The sequence below is a fragment of the Falco naumanni genome, chromosome 2, assembly GCF_017639655.2.
Source record: "Falco naumanni isolate bFalNau1 chromosome 2, bFalNau1.pat, whole genome shotgun sequence".
Classification (NCBI taxonomy): Eukaryota; Metazoa; Chordata; class Aves; order Falconiformes; family Falconidae; genus Falco; species Falco naumanni.
Window position 1 is genome coordinate 33,550,019 of NC_054055.1, and position 19,595 is coordinate 33,569,613.

Consider the following 19,595-nt stretch of genomic DNA (forward strand, 5'->3'; position numbering starts at 1 on the left):
GACGGTTGTGACTAGCAGTAGTTACCTTCACTTTTTGCATTTGCCTTGACCATCAAAGCCCAGTCTCTGGGGCTCTTTAATGTATATATTTACTGTCCAAATACTTAAAATATTTAGAACAGACTTTTTTTAGTTACTGGATGAAAGTTTTCTCTGAAAGTATCACCAACAGTCTTTCAAAGAATTCTGTAAAATATGTTGAACTTGTGTGAAGTTTTCATAGGTATTTTCAAATAGAGGGTTGTCTTGATACTGATCTAAAAAGTGTTTAAGAAAGCCATGCAGCCCACCCCCCCCTTAACATCTCTCCAATTAAAACGTATTAAGCTTGGCTTTTTAAGATTTATTTTTAAGAGTTCCTTCCTACTCCAACCTCCAAACAAGGCAGACTAATCAATTCTTAATGTTACAGGAACACATACGCTTTATAAATATCTAAAATATTTTATTTGTATGTTGCAAGAACAAAAAAATAACCAAACCCAAAACACTGGGATATCTTTTTGTTAAATGATAGAGTTAACATATGTTAGATGGAGGATCAAGTCATATCTGTGTAAGATCCCTGCAGTTATCCAAAATCACAAACACCCTTCTTTTCTGTCTGTCTTCTATTTTGGCTTTAGAAATACTATAATTCAGTGGATTTACAGGTACTCTTTCGAATTACTTTCTCAAAGTTGCTCTCAGATAGCTCTGGAACAGAAGTACTTTGATAGGCACTAGACCTGCTGTCTGTGACTTAAGAGGAAAGTTGATATCTTCTGGATTACGTCTGTAGCCTCTGTGTATGCAGACAAATCTTCCCACGCTTTTGTTACTGTGATCACTAGAACAGTCACACATATTGCATTCATCAAATAATACTGCCGTGTAGCTTTGCACAATTTGGCATAGGCAACTTGGCACTGTGAGGTCTGTGTTCAGAAATGTTGGAGTCAAAGTTTTTGTTTTCTGTAGTAAATTGTGATATGTATATGTAGAGCTTCTGTAAATAAACAATGCCTTTTCTATTAAAAACGTCAACTTTCTTGGATGCCATTCTTAATGTAACTATAATATGAAAAAAATACATTAAAAGATTATCTTCTGTAGTATTTTGTATACTAAATATATGCTCTAAGGTATACATTTATAATGAAGTAAAAATTATTTTTCCCTGTGCAAAATACTTTGAACATGATGGGTGAACACTGAACGTTTTAATTTTTGCTCATCAGTTGCATTTTTTCAGCCACTGATTTATGTTGTCTGCTTCTAATTGAAGAGACAAGATTTAGAAATGAAGCCCTTTCAGAAATCATGAGGTTGCTGGAAAGATCTGCGTTTTGCTTCAGAAATAAGAGTTAAAAGAAGTATCTGCCTTTGGTAGACCAATCTGCCTAAAGTGACCACAAAAGAAATGTACCAAATACAATTGACAGGAAAAGGAGGCTTTTTCCTTTATGAAGGAAGATCCAGCCATGTCTGAACACTAATTATAGTGTCTGTCAGTGAATGTGACTAGTTTCTGTGAGATTGTTCTTAAGTGGTAAAGAAAGTTTGTAACCTTAAAATGGTAAGAAATGGTTTGAAATGCAGTATCTGAGATTTGCATTTTTTTCTGATGAAGTAGGCATTTTTTATCTCTCAAGTATATTGGTGTTAGTGGGTTGAATTAAGATTGCACAGACGTGAAATGTGACAATGAAGACTCTTTGGTTCTGTTTTTTCTGCAAAGGAAATAAAAAGTGTTTGAAACATGGCAATAAACACCTCAAAATGTCAGGATGGCAGCTGTTGACTTGGCAGCTTGATCTTCCTGAAGGACATACTTGTGTTAATTCATATAATCAGGGAATTGATAAAAATAATAGAAGAAAGAACTGCTGGAGAAGGAAGGTAAATAGAGCTCTGATGTGGAAAACTTGAAAATCCTGAATTGAGCTTTGCGTTTTGGAGCAGTTTGCAATGGAGATTCTGAACATTTAGCCTTCTATTTGAAAGGTATCTAGAAACGTGTGTGCTTCTCTTACCTTAAGTATAATTTCTCTCTACTCCCTCTTGATGGCTTATGGCCAGAGGTCTAGTGCCATAGGAAGAAATGACCGGTGGAGAAGCTTTTGGCCAGCTAGAGTGGATTATGTAGACGGGCTAGTATGACTGAGTGTTGTGGGGTTGCTGTATATCCTTGGAAGTGACTGTTTTTTGATTGATACTTAACTATTGAGGCCAATACCTTCCAGAATTATTACATAATAGAAGCACTTGGTTAAAGTTAATTGTAGATTTACCAGGTTGGCATATTTTATGTGATGCAAATTGCATTTTAAGAATTCCTAGTGTATTTGCTTTTCTTGTTGTGCACTGTTTGTATTGTAGCTTCACTGTGTTGCTCTGCTTAGGTACCCAAGTAGAGGCTTCAAAACTTTGTTCTGTTCCTTTCCTGGTAATGTTGGCAAAATGTAACACTTGCAAGACCTAAGTCATGCTGCGTGAACTAGTGCATCTTGGTTTTAAGCCTGGAATGGTGTCTTACAGGTCTGCTTCAGTACTGTGTCCTGTGCTTTTTCCATTTATCCAGTTTGGTTCAGCATTTGCTGTTTGCTTCAGAACTCTCGATGAATAGTAAATGCTTTGATTCAGGAAAATGAGGCTGTCTTTTGGTGAGTCTTTACAACAGAAGCAATGAGAAGGGGTAAGAAAAAGGATGGCATGAGCAATGTAACTAATGATAAGTTTGTGGGCTGTTAATTCCTCTTGTCAGACTGTGCGAAGACCTCAGTTTGTATTATTTTCCCTTCTTTGTTCCCTAGAGAGTCACTCTTACTTTAACCGCAAGCTGTTTGTATTGTCCTTGTAGGTTAGGTTTCTTGCTGCCGATGTTTGATGCCAGCAGAGAGTGGAGCTGGTGTTGCGGTCAGTGGCTTTCCTTTTCTCTTCGTGGATACATTCTCAAAGTAGAGTGTCTTACCTGATGATCATTCTTGTCTTCCTAAGGGTTTTCCACTCTTACCCACTATTACTGTGGTGAATTAATATGTTTGAGTTGCAAATCTGTTGCCAAATGTGCAAAAATGGTCATTTGGCTTTGGTGCGGACAGATAGAAAACCCAGGATGTCCATCGTGTAAATTGTGTGAGTACTTTTAACTTGAGCCTTTGAGGACAAAAAGCTAATGAGTTAAGGCCTGCTGTGTCCTCGGAGCCTGTCCTACAACATCTTGAAATTCAGTTGTGGTGGTGTAATTTTTTTTTTAATGACTAAAGATCATCTACAGGGGATTAGAAGGAATTCAGAATGTAATGACAAAGTAATACCTAAAGAGAGAAGCAAATCTCTAAGGCTCAATGGTAAACCTACATCACACTTCTGATGGAGACAATGACTCATAAGGAGCCTAAAGCTATGATAACATAGCCACTTTTTTGTACTTTAAATTATAAATGAGAACTACTTCAGAACAAGATGTGGACCTTATATGCCCTCAAATAATCTGGGAACAAGAGAACATGGGTAAAATTGCCTTGGCCAATTTTAAGAAATATTTTGTCTGTGGAGCTCATTGCCACAAGATCCTGTAGAGGCCTAGGAATTAGCAGCACTTTAAGGAGAAAAAATGTACATGTGTATATAACGTGTGTGTACATTTTCCTGGTGTTTATATAGGAAATGGTACAGAATTATAATAGTACATGGCAATTAAATGACTTTTGTCTTCAGCTTCTAGGACTACTTTTAGCTAATTCAGGGGAAGCAAGTACATCTTTGAGATGTATCTATTGTAGCTGCTACTTTCACCTTTTTCAGTGATTTTTCATGATAACTTGGTGCTGGCAACTATTGAAGACAGGATACTGCTCCGTACCTTCTTATTCCAAACTTGAAATAAAAATAATTTTAAGTTGTAGTTTATTTAAATTTTATTGAAAATAGTGGTGAAGTGTGAGGGCAGGAGAGGAAACTGATTGAGTCAAATGGGAAAACAGGTACAGAAGGTGGCCATAGATACCCTTGACTGTTCATAGAAATGTGAATGATCACAACTGATCCCATGGCTGCTAAAAGCTAGGTGGGATGCAATGACGTGTTACTGAGTTAGGAGAGTCGCAATAGTTCAGAGGTTGTTGAACCTTTAAAGTAGGGAAAGGTGTAATGACTGCCCTACTCTTATCAAAGCATGGGTCAGAAATTAAGATGACCTGTAAGCTGAAGCAAGATATTTAAAATTTCATGAACGACAAAAACACTTGCCCACAGTCGATATTTTTTTGGGAAGCTGTTCTTGTGCTTGAAAAATGTGTTGGTCAGCATAGCAATGGCTTAAAATAGTGTTTTGGATGCTGTAGTACTGGCATTAGAGCCCCACTGGCAAACATCCGGGAGGCTTGTAAAAGAAGAAGAAGAATGCTTTAAATGTTAAACAAGCATCAGAAGGTGCTTTTCGAAGCTTTAAATTCTCCAAAATTTTAAAATTATGTGCCTCTAACAAAATATTTGAGTGAGCTTAAAATCCTGTAAAGATACACGAGATTAGCAACAATTCTTATTGCCAACACAAAGTAATTAAATTGATTATAGGTGTGCATGGAGAGTAGCTAGCTGTGAAGAACTGCTGAAGTTTTACAGAGTAAAGTGGTAGCTGTACCAGTGAGGTAAGAAAAAGCTTCAGCAGTTTTTTTTCTTGTTTTCCCTGCTTGCATATTTTTCAAATGCTTGGTTCTATGTCGGGATACACTGTAGGCCTTTCTAGGCTAGTTCTACTTTATAAACATATGTTCAATGGCTATGAGATGGAATTGAGGTATGTTGTTTGTCCTTTTGCAGGATGCTCCAGGTCCTGGAGGAGGGATGGCTTTAAGCAGCCTCCTTCCCTGCTCCTCCCAGTGTCATCCTTGGTAGTTACATTCTGACAAAGGGGAGGAAAGATGCCTTCTGAGATAACCCCTCTTAGTGTCTGTGGATAACTCCATTAGCTGTTGCTAATGAATAAATAGGCAAGTAGCAAGCATTTAAAATTGCCAGGTTCTCAATTTTACTGCTGCCAGCAAAGGACTCTCCCACAAAGATGGGAAATGCTTCCTGTGCTTCCCCTTCCAATTCTGTCAGGTAAATGCTGTTGCCAGAGTTGCTCTGAACTGTCTTCACGGTAAAAAAAGAACAAGACAGTTTGTCTTGATTCATGTCTGTGTGGTCACATTTGCAATCAGGGTGCTAATAGTAATCTTAAAGGATGTTACCAGGACTCTTGAGATCTGGCATAATTTTTTCAAAACATTCCCTCATCACAGTGCTGCTTTTTCAAATGCTTTAAGTAATGTTGAGGAGGATTTTGGCTTTATGCTACTAATAAATTCTGGAGCACATTTTTCAGGACTTCCAGATTTCTAGAGTTGCTGGCATAGAAGATGTTCTGCAGATCAGCAAGCATGACAGAGGTCACTAAACCCTGAAGGAGACAAATAATCTACTTAGGGTTTTTTTTTTCCTGACTTTATTTAGAACGTCTAATTTGTAATATATTGAAAATAGTTGTCTTTTCATTAAGTTGTGTTTCTGTTTTAATCCATCCAACAGCAGAATACTGTGTAGAATGTGTATATCTTGTCCAGTCTGTGGAAACAAATGTTTTGTCTAATGAGTTTGTGCTTGGACAAGACCTGAATATGATCCCTAAAAGAGTACCATTGTGGGAAGGACTTAAGCCAAAGCCTGGGTTAAGACAAGCTCCAGGTATTGTGTCTGCCTGTTTTGCTCCTCATGATGTGGCTATCAGCTAAATATTAGTGTTGTATTTAAACTACAGCACCTGTTCCAGGAATCCTACTTCAGAAGCTGGAGGAGTCTGCAGACTTTTCAGGGGTTGTGCTTGATGTTTGAAGAGGATGTTTGATTAGATTTTAAACTAGAGTCCGATGTGGATTATACACAAATAATGCAATTATGTTGCAAGTTAGCCATAAAATGATTAATAAATTTAGGAATGCAGGAAGCCCGTTGATCTTGTTTTGAATGTAAAAAGTTTGTCAAAACGTACTTTTTTAAATTAATAGCAGTTACTAAAGCCAATAAATTAGTGTAACATTTTCTAGATATCCAATACAAACTATCAAGTGTTCCCTGTTGGCTGCAGCATCAGGTAGTATTGGAGGGAATTACTACGCTTGGCTTAAAATACAAAATCCAAAAACCAATGTCATATACTTCAAGTCATTTCATGGCTTATAACTAATGTGTAAGACCAGTTAGCAAATGTGGTTTTGCTTAGTGTTGCTGTCTTTGCATGAATTTCTATACTTAATCCATTTTTTTTCTATAACCTGTCTTGTTATATAAGTCCAACTAGACTATCTTACCGTTGTCTTAATGAAGCACCTTGAATATAAGATTGGAAAGTGCTGCACTAACTAATAAGATTAGCCAAGTGTTTTATTTACACTTTGACTTTTGTTCAGGAAATGTATTTCTTCCTTGTGCTGGATAGTCTGTGTTTGAAATTTGCATCATATTATCATCCAGGTGATATTGTAAAATGCAGTGTTTATGGGAACACTAAGGTGATTCATTAATTGTTCAGTTAATTTTTAATACCTTCTCAGAAAATGTGTGCAGAGTTGTTGGGAGTTAGATAAAATACCCATAAAGAAATAATAACCCTAATTCTTATTATGTTAGTGCTTACTGTGTGCCACATATTGCTCACTTCTACTGGAACAGGGACAAACATGAGCATCTTACATTTTTGGAAGATAAACTGCGTGCTAAAGATTGGGGAGGGCGATGCAACCACATGTATGAACTACTTATGTGTAGCTTTAATCTTAACAAAATGTACCTGTTCCTCTCTAATACAACTTTGTTGGTATCTCTGTAAAGCGTGCTAGGAGAAAAAGGTCTGAAGAAGTTCTTGGCTATTGATCTGTGTCTTTTGAACTTGATCTGTGGCAGCAATTCATATGTTGTTGAGCACTGCAGGGGACAGCAAGGCCTTTGAAGATCAGGAGTAGAAACTTGACTGCAGGAGAAGACTGTGCTAGTGGAAGTTAAGCAGCCAAAATACAGGACAAAGAAGGGGTGCTGGTAGACAAGACTAAAAGGGATATGTTCTTATGAAAGAAGTCTTCTGGTAGGGAATGTTTATAAACATTGGTGGGTGAGGAGGGGCAGGTGGGAAGGTAAAGCCAAGTCCATTAACTGGAAATATATCCTCTTCTTCCAGCTATTACTCTGTAATAGTATGTGTTGGTTTGGGCCTTTATTTTAAGCTGCCATACTTAGTATGTTTAGATATATGTGATTAGACTGGCTAGCTCCTTTTTCAGAAGCGTTTTCCACACTGTTATTGGCTAGGGCTTTTTGCTGATCTTACAAACACTAATCTTTTTATGGTCTTGTGGAAATACTTTTTTTAAAGTGTGCATGTAAGAATTTTATGTGAATGTGCTGCTTCCTACATGCAACAGGATACGCCTGTGATGAACGGTTCAACGGTACAAGGGGCTTGACTGCTCTGAACTAGCCAAGTAATTCTGTAGGACACTAGCTGCTCTGTTGGATAAGTTCATAATTCTAAATTAGAATAATTAATAACTTAGTGTCTGTAACTTTAATAGGTGCCTTTTGCAAAAACTTACGATTTCAGCAGAAGTATTTGATGTATGCAATATTGGTTAATAGGCTGTGGGATGGATGGAATGTTATTTCTGCTGGATAAAGACTTACGGTAAGGTGCTCCTGATACACTTCTCTACTCTTCTTTTTTATTACTTAGTTATAAGTGTTGACTCTGTTTTGCCTTTGAGAAGAATTGTCACTACTGTTCACGTTTTGGAAACAATCATGCTTTTATAATTAGGCGTTTGTAACTAATGGAAAAAAATGATGAAAGGGATTGCTGCATTTCTATTATTGCTGAGTATTTAGATACTTTATTCTGGTTAATTGATGTGGCATAAATACTTTTTTAAACTGTATATCAAAATGTTATTGATGTTCTTTTAAGTAAAAAAAAAATTGAAAAATCATGTAAGTAGAGTGAGGATGGAGGCAAATCATCAGAGGGGAAAAATAAGGAAGCCTGAACAGCTCAGTGCATGACTCGTACTGTGTAAATTGCTTTGAAATCAATGACTCCTGATGTTAGTGCCCTTAAAAAATGCAGAAGGGGATAGAAACATTTGCATGTTGTGTAGATCTCTACTGAAATACTTCCTACTCTTCTTAGTTTGTGACTTATTTTAAAATACAAACTACTAAAATCCAGAAGCTTTAGGAGATTCCAAATGGAAAAGAACAGAATTTCAGTGATTGTATTTACTAATAAATGTATTATGCATTGCAATGCGTCTGAAATGCAAATATGTTTCCACTGTTTGAAATTTGTACAGAAAACATGAACTGTCCTAAGGACTGTGGAACCTTGTTCAGATACCTGTGTAGTGCTGTTTTTCTATTTTGGTTTGGATGATTTGATCCCCCGTGTTATTTAAGCTTTTCAATTGCCTCACAAAAGAACCTTACATTGCATTCCAAAATCAAAACAAGCTTGTTGAGTACTTTTGTTTGTACTAATAGTTTTTGTCCTCTAAAGGTTAATATAATCAGTTCAGATAATTAGTTGTGCAATAGAAAGCCTACTTAATAATTAAAAAAATCCCATCATCTGAGGTTTAATGCATGGAAGTCCCAGTTGTGAAGGGAGATGGCTAACAAACCTTTCCTTAACTTTTTAATGGATACTTGATCATTCTTGCCATCTTGTGTATATATATAAGAAAAGGATACTTAAGTTTTTAGCATTTCTGATTTGATGGTTCTTTCTGTGCTGTATCTAGGCTGAATTAATTTCAAAGCCTTTGTCAAATGCTTATTATTTCTAAATATTTGGAACACATTTTTCCCTGGAGGAAAAAGAAGCAAAGCTAGCTAGCAAAGACTTTTCAATCGGAATTTATGGTCATAGCTTTCTAAAAATTCGTTGAGATCTTGTATTGCAACTCCTTATTTATAGCCTTTTTTTTTTTTTTTCTGAATGGCTCTCTAAGGGAATATTAGCAAGATGGGGTGGGAGAATGTGAATTGCCATAATTTGACACAGAGTTGATGATATTTGTTCTTAGAACATCTCATCTGTCTCTTGCACCAATAAACCCCCAAAACAGCGATCTGGATACCTTCCTTGAGGATTTTGGTTTTTCGCAACTTTGACTTTTAAGTAGTTTCTGAAACTTTTTATATCCTTAAGGTTTTTAATAATGTAGCTTTAGCTGAAAACATATATGTACTTAGAGTTTTTATTGAAGCCAGTGGGATTATTCATAAGTATTACCTCTTGTAGTGTTTGCAGTATAGTGTTTTCTTTATCATTAATGTGTCTGTTAGTTCATAAAAACTAGAACAGACATCATAGCTTTAAAACTCTCCACATCTTTGATGTTTAAAACTGTTTTTTGTTATCCATAATACAGAAATGTGTTAAGAAATGCCCATGACAATTTCAAAGTCTTTGGCCCAGTTTAAATAAATTATTGTCTTTAAAGGGTCCCAAGTGACTGTAAGTGTTTACTTGACAAGTAGGGAGGAACAATTTAGTCTGCTTAGTTCTGCTTATGGGTTTAACGCTAAGAAAAATTAAAAAACCCAACAAAATAAAACCAACCAAAAAACCTCATGCTAATATTCATGCTTCAAGAGGGGTTACTTTATTTGGTTTTTTCTGTTTTAGTTTATTTACTAGTCTTGGCATATACTCTTTTCAAGTGCAGTGTGTCTGAAAGCATCCTAATGAAAATCTCTTGAAGTCAATGAGAAATAGTGTCCCTGAATATTACTTGCTGTCTTTGCTCTTTTTTTGAACTGGCTCTTTGAAGCTTCTATTTTTGTTCACACTTTCTTTTTCATGTCTTTTGGTGTTTTCTGGGTTAAGCCATACAGACATGTAAGAGAAAATTCACACCTTTTCTGTAGCTGTCTTGACTCTTCAGTTTCAAAACAAGTAGTTATAAATTAAAAAATAGTTATTTTATGTATTCAGGACTGTCAGTTGGAGAAGAATGTACCACCTTCACTAAATAAGTGTTTTACACTCTTGAAACTAATACTTTTAGGATGCAAGCTTTTTTGTGATGCCCTAGTTCTGCTGTATATGGATACTTCATTAAGAATCAATAATAAGTTGTTCCCATCAGTAAAGGAATGGTATATTGCCTGGAGCAGGTTCATAACAAATAGAGAAAGGCGTCCCCTAAAGTGGGAAATATCAAACAGTGACATCTGTGTAAACAAATAAGTTTACAGATTTGATGAGATGTCAGAATGATATGTTAAATATATTTACTTAATGGCCTTGTGCTGAATTGTGCTTCACTGAACGTACGATAGCTCCTGTAAAGAAAAAGTCTGCTTTTCCAAAAATTGGTATACAGGTCTCTTACATGCAGCTTCTGATTCTAATAATGAAGTACATGTGCCATTGCTACCCAGCTTTTAAAAAAAAATGGGCAGGAAGAGGGAAAGGTGGTTTGTAGTTGCTAACTCTGCTTGCTTTTGAGTCTCAGAAGTTGCTACTCAAGAACATCTCACACTTACTATTCCTTTTGTATCATTACTCCTTTGTGGTAGCTGACCCTGCTTTGAGAGTGGAGTCGGACTAGAAGGTCTCCAGAGATTGCTTCCAACCTTGACTAGTCAGTGATCCTGAGAGAAATTCAATACACTTTTATAAATTGTTCTTTTGAATGATATTACTTAGGCAGCAATGAAGCATAATTGCTTGTTTGGTGATTCTGTTTTCTTTTTTAAAATAAATTAATGTAAAAAATAGGACCTGTGATGGTAACACAAGAACTGAAAGTGGTGTTTCACTAAAACAGACATAACATTCTTCTTCCATCAGGAAACTTGATGTAGATATTGCTGTAAATTCCAATAGCTGTCTTGTTTGACACAGCTTGCTTCCTTCCTTCCTGAGGTCCCTTTACCTTTCTCTGTTTGCTCTCTCTGTCTTTGCCTTCCTCTTCAACCTATTAATTTGCTTTATTTGAAGGCCTCAGCTGGGATGTTTAGGCAATGGGAGAGGAAAAAAGGTGTGGTGAATTCACTGTGGTATTTTATCTGTGTTAAGCCCACAGTTCTGGTAATGCTTTTTGTCCATCTTTAGTTTATTTTAATACATTATGAGATTGTCAGTTTGACTTAAAAGAAGCAAGTTTTAACAAGCAGTAGAATTTGTGTACAGTTTCATACCTTAAGTGTTACTATGGTGGATATTTATTTTTAATGAATTTAATTTACTACACTGTAGTGTGAGAGAGAACATCTAGCTTTCTGTAAAGTAAAATTAATAGGACTGTAAGGAAACTTACTGTTTCTTCTGTGATCTATAACTAACGTTTGCCTGTTTCACCCATTGCCTTATATCCATATCATGTCCCATTTCCTTACTCCTGCAGTCTTGGAATCCACAATGCAATCAGCAAAGCTGCCTTCAGTTCAACTCTTTGGGATTGAGGGATTTTTCATTTTGTTATGCATATTTTTGGGGAGATGTCTAAGAAAAGACAAAAGTCTAGGGTTTGCTTTTGTGTTCTGAATTCCTTTTCACTGATGCTTGTAGAGAGAACAGAACCTTGAAGTAAAGAACTGTAAAGTTTGACACAATATTGCAGGAGAACCTGCTGACCTGCTGTTGTCCATTTGCCAACTCCTCCATTTTTCGTGGTGTTTGAGCAGCAGCCTACAAGCTTCTTGGACAGCTGTCAGACTGCATGCTCTGAAACTCCTTCCAGAGGAAGCTAGTCAGGTGTTGATCATCACACAAGTGGAGAGGCATATCCATTGGTCTTGCTGTATGCATCCTGGTAAGTCTCAAGGGAAGCACCAGGCCTCATGACGTATTCCAGACCTATTATTTCCCAGTATTCTGGCATTGGAATGTTTCTGTTCATCCCTCTCCTCCCCTCATTTTGTGTCTTCTGGACTAGCAGAGAATGTGCTGTAAGTGCATGATGGAGTGAAAATAACATGCTCAGACTTCCGTTATACTAGTAATTCAGAACTTGCTAGGTTTTTTGTGGTTTTACATTGGCCAGTGAGCAGACCAGGGCGGGTGTATTGGAGCCAAGAAAATGGAATATGCTTTTGAATGCTTGTTCAGGTTTATTCTATTTTTTTCCTCTTTGTTGAATTGCTAAATGGCTTTGTTAAATAACTCAAGGCAAAACAAAGGTGGAGGAACTAGCAACTGCATATCCCTCTTCAAACACCCTGTCTTGAGCCTGAAAATTACCTTTTCATGAACTTTTGTGAAACTCTTCTTGGAAAAAGCTAGGGTGTTAAGTATTAAAAGAAACAGGAGAGAGCAGGTATCTGTAAGTCTGTCTTCCCCTTGCCAGGACCCTGTATATTAGGGTCTGATTAGATCACCGTGACAACAGCAAGTTTCACAAATTATAACCCTGGTTTCCCATGATGCATTTTTAAGATATTAGTGTTGTGTCTGAGGAATTGCTGATATTTCAAATGCCATCCTGAAAGCAAGTCTAAGGGTAATGTCAGTGTGAGAAACAAACCGGTGATTGTAGCTTCCTGATTGAGTTAAATTACCTCACAAATCAAACTCTTAAATTCTTTTTCTGAGGTTGTAAACTATCTGGAGACTGTAGGAAGATGCTTTTTTAGATACACAATGTAGGAACTGAGGAGAGCTCTGCAAAACTACGTAAAGAATTCTGCTGCATTTCTGCTGCAGTCCTAGGTTGAGAACTCCTAAATTCTTCTGTTCAACTAGCCTTTTAGCTAAGCTGTTTTTCTACAGTTATTTCTAAGAGAGTATGTACTACCTTTCATAAATTTGGTTTTGCTTCTATGGAAGTATTTTGAATTTTGGTTTTTTGGGTAAACCGAAAAATAAGGTAATATATAGTGAAGGGCATTTGTTCCTCCCCAGCCTCAGAGGACTGGGAAGAAGCAGGTTTTTTTTTTCCAGTGTAGTTCTCTTGTACTTAAGGCTCATTTGTTGCATTCCATTTTATTGCAGCTTCATATTCTAATAAAACCTCTTTGGTTCTAGTTGAATCTTTATTTCATGCTGTCTCTTGGATGTTATTTATTCTAGCACAGACTGGTCTCACTTCGTATTTTTCTAAAATGCACTTGTATTGGTGGTCTGAAAGGAAGAATGCTCCTGAAACTGAGCCAAAGATACTTCAAACTGGGCACTCGGAACCATTTGCAGTTGGAGAACACTGCCAAAACATTCGTCTGTGCTTTGGTTGGTTGAAGGGCAAGGGATTTCTAAAATGTTGGGTACTTAAAAACTGGGAACTTAATGTTCTTCTCCCCTGATACAGGCAATTAAAAGAAGTGTGGGGAAGAACAATTACATCTGTTGCAAAATATTCTTGACAATGCCTAACTTCTAAAGGCTTGATTGCCAGCTCTGCTAAGTGCTAATGTAAGCACTGATATTCCAAAAAATTGCATGTACAAATTTCAAGATAAAATTGCGTTAAAATTCCTATCAGTAAATTTAACTGATCAAGCTCTTTGAAATACAGCACAAATAAGAATGTGTATTGGTTATAAGGTTTGAAGACAAAGTTGTCTTACTGAGAATCCCCCTACTTTGGTTGTTTAAAACTTGATAATCTGATTTTTTCAGAACTTCTGTTGTAAATTGTTGTGCTTCTTATTTCTTTTAGTGTGTGCTTTTGTGAAAAACTTTAGGTTTAGTAGTGTACCTGTGATGCCTTAACTTTTTTGCACAATGATGCTAAATATTTTGATACTATCATTGATACAGCCTAAAGTAGTAAAATGGAAATAATGCAAAGCTGGCAACTCAATTTTGTTATATTATGTAAAAGGATAAATTGTAATATTAGCAGCTCTCTTGTCAAGCATAGCAATCATTGCTTTTAATAAATGTTCTCACTGCTAGACATTGTATGATACTAGAGTGGCTCTTAATATTTGGCAAATAAGGTGGTGATGAACAAACTGAACAGTGTTTAAAGGCAAAAAACATATAAGCTTGCATCAGGTTATGGAAGAAAAGCTGAATTGTACTTAAAAATAGCTTGGCTGATGCAATAGTCTGCCTAATGTTGGAGCACAGCTATTACACCTATAACACTGGCTGCAGTCCTGCCAGTGGCTTCATAAATGAAGTTAATGCTGCAGGAGTGTTCAAGTCGGTGGAGCTTGCTGCGGCCAGTGTTTGTGCTATGGGGGGAGTGTATGATTTAGGAACCAACCTTAAAAGATTTGACTTTCAAGTCTGTAAGTCTGGTTCCCCCCCCCCCCCCCGCCCCGAGTATTTTTGTTTCTTATTTGAGAAACAAAAAGTTCCATGAATACTGGAGGAGTTACAAATAAATGGGGGGGGGGGGGGGGGGGGGGGGGGGGGCGGCGGCGGCGGCGGCTGTGTGTAGGGCTTCTAGGGATTTCTATCAGAAATCTCCTTGACTGGCACTGCAGTTACCCTCTTCCTATTGCCATACTGCTCCTCCCTTTGCCCCCAGTAATTTAAGTTCTCTTATCTCTTCCCTCTGCCATCCCCACTGTAGTTTCCCCTTTGCTTTGTGTTTTTCGGCTTGCTGGCTGCCTAAAAAACCAGGCTGGGTGGGCTGCTGCGCTCGCAGTTTGGGATGTGCTACACTGATTGCTGGTGGCTTTCTGTCAGAATGAGTAATGTTGGGAGTGCCTCTTGCTGTCCCTTGCCTTCTGCTTGTAGAGGCAGAAATAGGGCCATGCTCATCTACTCCATTGCTTTCATGACGTGCCTATTCTTTGAGGTGTCAAAACAGGCTTTAAATTGAACAGTGGTTCAAAAGTTGTTTTGTAGGGAACAGGCAGCAGAAATACTTGTTTTGTCATGTTCTTTTGGTTTGTTGGTGTTGGTTTTTTTTGTTTTTGAAAAACTGATCAAAATTGAGATCAACTGTGTGTAGTGGGCACTAATCTTGTGGAGTCTGAGTGGTTTATCATTGCAAACCATTTAAGTGTAATAACTAGAAATTTGCAAGTTTATGGAGTTTTAAATTGTGTATGTAAACTAAATAAATGCCTAGTAACTTCTAGTCATTTACTAAACAAAATAATAAAATATGGAATGAGTTTTTGTTAATAATAACGATGAGCCCTTTTTTCCTCTAAATTGTAGTTTTCTGTGTTTAATGTTAGCTGCAATTCTGAAATAGATTAAGCTTGTGTGAATTTGGCTTCCTCATAGTAACTCTGATTCCTCCTATTGTGTACTTTATGACTAGGCCATGTGGAGATGGATTACTGGCGTCCTTGTCCATAGTGTCATGTTTTTACCTCAGATTAACTTTGCTTGCAGTATATATTCATGCTCCAAATGAACATGTGGCAGTAGTTTAAATTTGCCTTATGGATAGAAAACAGTAGTCAGATGATACTGACTTCTCTGATTGGTAGCTGCTAAAGAGACATAATTTTAAAAAAATGTAAACATTTAGGATACTGCTCAGAACAACCATTTGCTCTGATTTAAGTGATAAAGAAGAGGGAAGGCGTATGTGTGGTGTTAATGCATGCTAGGGAACTGGTGGGCAAAGAAGAAGTGGTTGTCTGTAGTGAGAAGAATATTTTACATTTTGTCTTTTTACTTTCCTTTTAAAGTACTCTCACTTTCTCAATAATGTCTTTTACCGCTGTTTAAGTGGCAGTTAAAGTTTCATCATGTGTTTGTGTGCTTTTTTTTTTTTTTTTTTTAGTCTATACTCATTGTTACTTTGCTATAGTTAGAGCTGTAGCTACTGTGGAGCCCAAAAATCTGTACAGTCCAGTTAATGATTCATTTTCTGGAAGGCCAGGGTTATCGTGGTTAAATTACTGGCTCTTTGAGAGCACTGTGCCAATTTACATGCTGCTAACAAGCGTTCAAGTGATTCCACTGGGGCTGTGTAGTATACCCTTCCCCATGTCCTCTTCTCCACCCAGAATGTTCTCTGTCCCCACTCTGGAGGTGGAAGCATCTTTCATGTAGTTTTGTTGGAATGCTGCACATTTTTGTAATGAACTGCAGTGAGTATGAAAACAAATTATTGCTTGATTGTGGTAATCAGAGAGAATCTATTTTTTTAGTGATTTAATTTTTTCTATTGTACCCCTTCTTCTGTGTACGTATTTTAAATATATAACAGAAAAAATTATGAAAATATTTAGTCATAGTATCAAGGTATGTTGCTGGAAGAGCAAACTTTTGATTAGTGTAGGCTTGAATATGCCATATTTCTGAAACCTGTATTCAATTCACATGAAAAATCTTTTTCATGTGAAAACATCTGTTTTAATGCTGTATTGTAATGTGCCATTTGTTGTTCACCCAAATACTTCCTATAGCTTCTCTCAAACTTGTACAGTTGCCTATACAAGTACCTTTAGAATGCATTTTATTTGGTACCATATATGATCCTTCTGTCATGCAGGCTGCTTAAATACATATACATGCTTTATTTTATAAAATAGAGTGAAAGAACTTGACTGGTAAATGGCAGTTCCCTGATGACTTGAAAAAAGGACATTAAAAGATTGCCTGGAATAGGAGCAGACTGTTACAGTAAGTTGCATCCTGAAGTATGAAGTGGCAGTTCTGTTTGAATAATTTTTCTGTTGGACTGAAGCTTACAATAAAAATAGTTAAGAAATAGAAGAATAGAAAATTACTTGATGTTCACATGTAATATTATATAGATGAAGTAATACTTAATATAATGCTTGTCCAGCAAAAAAAGGAGCAAAAAAGCAGTTACACAATATTAAACTCTAGTTTGCAAAATGTTTATGGGGATTTCAGTTATGCAGATATTAAACTATGAATTAAGAATAATTTAAAACTTGGGGAAATAGCTATTTGGAAGAGTACACTTAAAAATACAGACTTGCTCTTAGTTGAATTCTATATTAATGTAATGCTTAACTCAACAACCATTAGGGGATGGATTTTGAACACTTGCCAACAATGAAGGACTTTTACTTTACTAGGCATCTGTTGCAGTTTTCCTTACCTTGGCTAGGTCACGTGCACTATGTCTTTTTGTACATTTCAGTGAACTAGAAGATGGAGTTTGGCTTAATTTAGGAGTGTGTAAGATAGTTTTGTAATACAAACTTTCTTGCACGTAGAATTAACAGCAACATGGAATACTTGTGAGATTTTTTTAAACTTTTTTTGGTAGCTAGAAAGCCATTAAATAAAAAGTATGATAGCTTGCGTGTAATACACAGCTAAAACCTGAGAACCTTAATGCAGATCTCTCTTGGTCTTCCTGCAAACTAATTTTAGAATCACGCCTTAAAAAGAAAATGTGATGGAAGGAAGGGAGCCTTGCTAGTCTTCTATAGGAGAGCTGATGTTAGGAACTTAAAGGCAGAAGCATTTTATGAAATACAACTGGTTTTAGGAAACACTGGCCTTTTAAGTTTTGGCATAGAACTCTGAGATGAGGCAACTAATTTCATGCTGAGTCATGTCAAAAAATCTGTGGTGTATGTTGTCAAACTTTCTTCAAAATAAATGATGCATGTTGTAGATATTAATCATGTACAGAAGTGTTCAGTAATGAATCAAATGGTGGGTTTTTTTGAGAGGGTTCGTAGTGTCTTGTGTGTTTGAGTGCGTGGGAAGCTCTTTTTTTATCTGCCCTGGATTGTGTTTATTTTTGTCAATGAAGTCTTGACTCAAATGAGGGAAAGAGGGTCCTGTGAGATTCAGTCTATGGTTAAACACTCTCCAACCCAGATCAGTCAGTGGGGTAAGTTTCTATTTTGGTATGGATTGTTTTATGTCTTTTTTCTCTGTTCTGAATAATTTTGTGAAAGCAGTAAGCCTAGGCTAGAAATAGATCTTGTTGTGTTTTCATGGTTTTTTATCTATGACTTGATAATGTGTTTTTTTTTTTTCTTCTTGCACACAACCTAAACCAAGTGCTAATATTTCAACAGATAACAGAATGACAAACACTGCACACTGGTATGCCTGTGAAGAGGCACTGCCAAAGTTAATTGTCTAGTGCAAAAGCTGGGAGTTCTGGCTGATCAAAGCAGGTAGGTGTGAAGGTGCTTGCATGGAAAGAAGATGCAGGGGCAACTCAAGGCAAACAATTTTTCCTTAAGTAGAGACAAATGATACATTTCAAATGGCCTTTACCTTAGTTGACTTACATACATTTTTTATAATAAAACTTGTGGTGGTCTTATACCAAGTTGTCTTTGAGAGAATTACACAATTTTAGTTTGATACTAAAATACAGGTGAATTCGAGGCACTAGTCCAATAAAGTAAGTCAGCAAATCTTCAGAAAATTAGCTTATTAAAGACAACATGTTTTGTGTGATGGTAGCAGTACAAGATAATCCAGAATGCATTTTTCATGTACTGTTAACACCTACTAGGTAAAAATAAAAGTAGCTCCAAGCTAAAACGTAACTGACTGCATATGAGACTCTCTTAATATTGAACTGAAGAGTTGGACTATATCACAGAAGTGTCATGGTGTGCTTGCGCATCATTTGCAAGTCATGACTCTAAATTGGCTTCTGTCTCCACTGTCACCAGCTTGTTAGACAAAAATAAGCCTTAGTTAACATCACACATTTGTTAGTGCTGGAGAGTAACACAGCTTACAATAGTATTTGACATCACTTTGTATCTCAGCAGTCACAGTTACTAGAAAACTCCGTCCAGTTTTGGCTGTAGAGTTCTTATTGTTGAAAATGAGGAAAGGATAAAGCCTGTTGGTCAGATTGTATGCTGCATTTGTAAGCTCTAGAGTCAGGATGTTCTTTTAACGTAAAAAGGTAAAAAATGTAGAAATTAGTATTAGATGTGGAAGGCAACATGTAGAAAGTACTCCACTCTGAAATACATGTTTTGAGTACTTTCCAAAGTAGAACTTCTTAACTAGTGACTGTAAAAAACCAACTAATTTGTTTAGCTTTTGTTTTCCAGTGGAATCCATGTTGCCCTTATTAACATTAATCTGTTAAATATATATATTTGAGTAAATACTGCATGAAAGGGATACTTCTGTTGTATTTGTATTCTCCAGATATTCTAGACACCAGAGGAAAGTTATGATCAAGGGTCAGAACCTACGGAGAAAAGCCTTGAGCCATTCTCACCTGAAAATTCAGTTTCCACCTCACCCCACCACCCAGACCTCCCCCCCCCCCCCAAAAAAAAATAATCACAGGCATCCAGTTTGGTGTGGCTGTATGAACAGTAACGGAATCACTCCTCTTAACATTGCTTATGTGTAGTATTTCAGCCTCCAGGTTCTGCAGATAGACTGGCTGAAAGTCCCCGACCAGAGAACTATAGGAATTATGTGAAGTTTAAGAACTCAGTAAGAAAAATGGTGCTTTAAAGAAAGAATTGTCTAAGAAATTTATCTAAGCTAGTTGCTTGTAAATGGAACTGAATTAAATAAAGTAAGCCATGTATTAAGAGCTAAAAAGGAAAGTGTAAAGACACACTTAATATTAAGAAACTACACATTTTATCGAATTTCTTCAAATAAGTTCAAGATACACATAAATACAGTAACCTTTGTTGCTATAGTTGGCTTTCTTAAGGAGGAAAAAGGTGAA

At 36.6% G+C, this 19,595-nt stretch overlaps 1 protein-coding gene across 2 annotated transcripts in view; it reads left to right on the forward strand.

Moving 5' to 3' along the window:
* The window catches only part of TSC22D1 (TSC22 domain family member 1), a 96,173-nt gene that overhangs the window by 14,719 nt on the left and 61,859 nt on the right, over nucleotides 1-19,595 (forward strand). The window lies entirely within an intron of this gene.